Below are 6,000 nucleotides of genomic sequence, written 5' to 3'. Positions count from 1 at the left end.
GGTTGCGATTCTTGGACCTTGGGTTCATTTCAGTACCTCTCCTTTTATTATTGAATATTTAACTGTATTTGGCAATTTTGAGATTGTGGTTTTGTTGTTTGAAATTTTGATTCATAATGTGTGCTAGAATGTGTAAGATGATTGTAGAGATAACATGTAAATAGGTTCAGACACAGGTTATTAGAGATAAAATTTACTAAATTTTTTTGTTCTATGGTGGTCACTATGTGCCTTCTTTATGACTTTTTTATGTTTCTTCCATTTTAGTCTTCATATTCTTTGTGTTTTTCAATCCTCTGTGCCTTCTCCCTAATTCTCTTCTTTGGTTTCCATTTTTCTTTTCAATCTTTTAATCCATTTTTGGAATCCTCTTATTCTTCCTTTTTTTTTCCTTCTGCCCTCCTCTGTTGCTCCTTTTTTCATGTCTCTATATGTTTATTTTTTGCCATATGATTCAACTCCTTTTACATTTACTCATACATGTTATTCCTATTTCTTGCAACTTCACTTTCAATTAGATACTTGTAAGTAGCAAAAGCAGCTTGCTTGCTCCTCATTTTACGAATCTCCCTTTCTTTTTTGTTTTCATTTATTTTATTTTATTTCAAGCAGTAAAATAATAATAATATAAAAATGAGTATTCATAGAACTCATCCTTACTAATATTTTTAAGGAACAAGGATGACAAACCCTTTGACGTAACACCCTCAATTTTTTTGCCCCTTGTATGGGAGAAATAGGAATTTTGGTGTAGGATTTCTCGCTTAAGCGAGATAGAGCTTTTTAGAAAAGGGTGTTATGGAGCTTTCTCGCTCAAGCGAGAAAGGATAAGGTTGACCCAACTGTTCTCGCACTCAGGCGAGATAGAGCTCGCCCAAGTGAGGAGTCACAGAAAAATAGGGAGGTCTTTAGACCCAATCTCGTCCAGTTAGGTGAGAATATTCTCGCTCAAACGAGAATAGCAGAAAAAAGAGGAGTCTCGCTGTCTGGTTATCTTGTCCGAGCGAGGGTAGAGCTTCCTCAGGCGAGAATCTACTCGCTCAAGCAAAAAGGCGTGGGTTTGGAGGGGTGTTTAAGGAACTCCGGCCTTAAAAACATTCATTTCTCACTAGAAAGTCTTCTATCTTCGTTTCTCTCTATCCTCTCTCCTTCCCCTCTCAAGAGAAAACTCTTTCAAATTTTGAATCTCTTCCAGATCCGAGCTCAAACATCTATTCTATTCAGATTTAAGTTTCTCGAATCTCAAATCTCTAGTTTCATTCCTTTTTCTTCTATTTTCTCTTCATAATACGATGTCTACTTCAAAATACTTAGGAAAATTTAGTCTTTCAAACAATATTTCCATTGAGACAATTGTACCTCTCCCTTGGATCTTCAGGAAACTCGGCCTGAGGAACACATTTCTAGGTAAGGGGAGTTGATCCCAAACCCTAACTCCTTTGTATTTGGTTTAAAAATACTAAGTTTTCTATCGGAACCCTAGGATACTAAGGTTTTCTTAAAAATATAATGTGTAGGAATAAAGGGTTTGACATGAAAATCCTATGCTTATTTTTAGAACTAACTAAATGCAATTTGTATCAAAAGCTTTGAACAAAACTATTTCAAGAAACTAGTTCAAAGCTAATTTAAGATTACACATTTGATATTTTTGAAATAATAGATATACTGTGAATATTGGATGTTATCATACTTTAAGATAGATAATTGTATTGATACTGAGAAAGCGTGTGTATTGAAATTGTACGATTGGGCTAAGTTCAGAGGTGTCTGACCTTTGGCACATTATATTGATCTGTGTGGTGTGAAATTGTTTGAGAACCTTTTGTGCTAGATGGATATGATACTATAAACATGAATGCTTGTTGATGACTGATGTATGTTGAAATGGGTGAAATTATGTTATTGATAAAGAGTGTTATATTGTTCTCAAATAAAGAAGAGATTTATGTATAAAAGTAAATGATATGACACGTTAATATATGAGAAGGATATGAAAAAGAATGAAAATGATTTAAGAAATGTTGAGAATAAGTATAGATAGTCACTGAGATACACTGCAGGTGTGAAAGACAAGGGCGATTGTAATGATCTGGAGGAAATGAGGGTAGTGGATATTTTTCCATGATTGCACAAAATTTACAAAAATAGAGAGAAAAGACACCACAGGCCTTACACTCATTTCATGACCTACACCCTTAACTACACCTTGGCCAAAAGGGGCTAAGTCAGAACATGTGTGTATTCGTGTTGCTGCGGCTAACCAACAACTATCTATTCTATGAAGTCCTCAAGGGATCCCAGGGGCAATGAATATGAAAGTGTATTGAATGTCAAAGTATGATGAATATAAAATAGTATAAAAATTGTACGATTATAATATATGCATTATAACATATCGGTTGATATTATGATATATATGTTGTAATACATCGACATGTACGATTAGAATATATGTATTATGACATATTGATTGATGTGGTATAATACATGTATTATGATATACATATTATTCTAAAAATGTATGTCATAAATAATTGCAAAGATGAGTGTTTTGTTGGGTGTGTGTTCTCCACTGTAACAATGATTTATATGCTCTCAATATTATTGTTAACCTAATATATATATATACCTATCTTCTATCGAATAAGAGATTTAGTTGGGCGGGAGACACTCACCCTTACTAATATTTTTCAGGTAATGAAAGTGAAGAGATAAAGGTGGTTGGTTTGTCCTAGGTCCATAACCCAATGACCTTGTGAAAGAAGATTGCTCTGTAGGGTTTAGAATAATTTGAAAAATTATAATGTTCTATTAGATTTACATTTTAAGTTGACAAAGTTCTGTAAATACTTTAAATGTCAGTTTTAGAATTTTAAAATACTTTGCTAAATTTTGTTGTAATTAATAATTTTTGAAATGTCATTGATTATATCTCAGGATTATATAGATGTATTCTGAACCAAATAATTTGCTAAATGTAAATTTAAGTTTTATTTATCACTTTAAAGTTTCAAAATTATTCCTATGGAAGTTTTAAATACTTTGGAATCTTATAAAATTTTCACAAAAGGAATGTAAGTTTTGCTTCTATTTAATTCTTAAGGCTATATAAAATACAACAAAATTCTTGTATTTTCCCCCTTCGCTATAAGAATTTATTTATTTTCTTATAAGAAATTGAGGATGTTATAGACATATTAGGTTGTCAGAGTGGTTAGTGAGTAGTAGGCTTAATGATGTATTTAAGAAGTAGCAACAACTTTGTCATTGTAAATTTGTTGTAAATAGTAATAGTGGATCTAGTGATGTATTTACTCTTGGGATGACAATAGGGTATACTATTGATTTTGATTACCCTATTAGTGATAGGATTCACCATACACTTAGATTGCACATATACAGAGGTATGGTTCGGACACTAGACGTGGTGAACTACGTGTACACTTTTTGCAATCATGATTAGATGAGAAGAGTTGGTACTTTTAGTATTGAGGTTATTGTTGATGCTGGAGATCCTTATGACTTGGAGCTGACATTGAAGGAATTGATAGAGATAGAGGATTAGTTTGAGGATGATGACTAGGACTGTGTCTTCAGTATTTTGTTCGATACTAACTGCTTTTCAGGACTCAGACTATTTTGATATTGTAATTATGTAAACTAAATACTAATGTATATTTTGATGACAATATGTAAATATTAAACTTTTTCATGTAAATGAAATTCAGTATATAAATATTTTTTTTATTGTTCTAATGTAAATTTAATTATTAAGGCACAAGTTATCTTTTGTTATTTCTAATACCTTATATTTTTCGTAAATTGACTAATTTACAAGAAAGTTTTAATTTTATCACATTTTCATACATGTATAAGAAATTCATTTTTATTTTGTTTACTTCATCATAAATTATTATATAAATTGAATAAGTAATTAATGGTATCATAATAAACACCAAACTACATGCAAAACCTTTATCTTTCATATTGAAATTTACTTGAAAAGCCTATTCTCTAAAGCTCTAAGATCACTAATCCTAGATTTAAGTAAAGCTGGAAAAGATATATTATAAACCTAACAAGATCCTTCACTAATTTAGAAATTTCTAACCCCCAACACCCTTACATTTCCTAATTAGAATATTAATCAAAAGCAATAAGGTAAGAAAAAATAACACTTGATTAGAAGGTTTTAGAAATTCTGATATACTATTCCAATCTTTTCATCTACCTTAAGGGAATGATCTTGAATGCTAAATTGTTTGATATTTTGGACTCCATCCTTATCAACTGACATTTTTGAAAAACTATATTCTTAAGACTTCTATTGATTAGTAAAAGAAATGTTATTCAAGAATTTACCATTGTTGTGAATTATTCAAATCTCTTATTGTAATTTGCTCATTTGATTTAAGATAGCTATTTGTTGCATCTTTTTTGTTTCTTGGATTGAGTTATGATTCAGCTACTCCTTCTGGGTGTGATGTTCTTGATGCATGCCATCTTCCTTAACCACTGATGCCATGTGTTTTTTTTAGGATGGACACCACCCTGAAGAATTTGTGTTGAGAACTTCTTTGGTTTCAAAATATCAACTTTCTAATTCAACTTTTCAGAAACTTCCCTAGGATTAAGATGAACTTTTTTAATTGAATTGGACTAGACTTGACCAAAATTTTCTCATTTTTTTTAAAATCATTAAGAATTTGAAATCTTAAGCCAAACTTTTCATTTGTAGTATTAGAAGGTTTTCTTAAATCTTTTCTTCTTCTAATAGCCTTATTGCTTAACATCTCAGGCCCAAACAATTCTTCCTTTTTTTCAATATTATCTCTTTCCTTAATAGATAAGTACAGGTATATAGGTTTAAAATTTTTCTTTTCCTTTTATCTTCTAGTTTTGACTTTTTTAGAGACTCAAGTTCTTCAGGATAAGGTTTTTGAAAAATAAATTTGTTTCCATATCTTCCAATTTATGCCCATAAATCCCATAATAAAAACAAATGACATTTAAACTCTCAAACTCAACCTTTTATGTCCATCCAATGATGTTGAAAAAAGGAACTAACTACTTTTTCAAAGTAATCTCTATACATATATGAGCAAAACACCCACGAGAATAGATGAAAGTGTATTCATTGGTTTTTAACATATCCTCTAAAATGCTCCCACCCTTCAAAGGAATTTCTCATTGCATAATTCTAAGGGGAGATTTGGGATACATACTCATACAATAATATTCTTAATGGAGTGTTTCAAGAGTTGAAAAAATAGGCCTTTACATTTGAACCAAAAGATAATAATCTATCTCCCCAGTCATATATAATACTTTCACTTCCCTTTTCTTTTGTGTGTGCATTTTCTTATTTTATATATGTGTGTGTTTGGTTAAAAAGTTTTGTATTTACGCTTACTCATTTATCCAATATAGTTTTGGAGTTGAATTGATACCCTCTCATGTAACACCTTAAATTTAATTTCAATAAATAAGAAATTTTGCAAATTTTTGAAATAATAAAATTTCTATTTTTAATTCAAGTTTCATCAACCATTTCAAATAAAGAAAGGGGTTACAAATTATATCAAACAGGTGCTACAGAACTTATTAAAAATACAACAGTTTTCCAAGATAATATCCTAAGTTCTATAGCAGTTCCATCCACCCCTTCACTGAGTCCAGTGCTAATCGTCTTGATTACCTGAAAATGAATGTAAGGGTGAGTACTCTACACTACCCAAAAGCACACAGTCAGCATAGAGTCTAATCTTCAGCACATTACCAATACATTAAGCAAATACAATCACAGGAAGCATTATCACACAACTCATGTCAATTTAACACCAATGCACTCACGGCATTGGCAACACTTTACATTCATAAGTACAATTCATAAACTCATGCATACGCACGCCAGCCACACTCACTGTGGCACTGCGATCACAAATTTACACCATGAATGATCGTCGGTTACCCTCGCCTCACGGATACCACGTGGGC

Source organism: Abrus precatorius, unplaced genomic scaffold (genome assembly GCF_003935025.1).
Source record: "Abrus precatorius isolate BTA unplaced genomic scaffold, Abrus_2018 Scaffold9, whole genome shotgun sequence".
Classification (NCBI taxonomy): Eukaryota; Viridiplantae; Streptophyta; class Magnoliopsida; order Fabales; family Fabaceae; genus Abrus; species Abrus precatorius.
The sequence above is the reverse complement of the archived record's forward strand: the minus strand, read 5'-3'. Positions refer to the sequence as shown.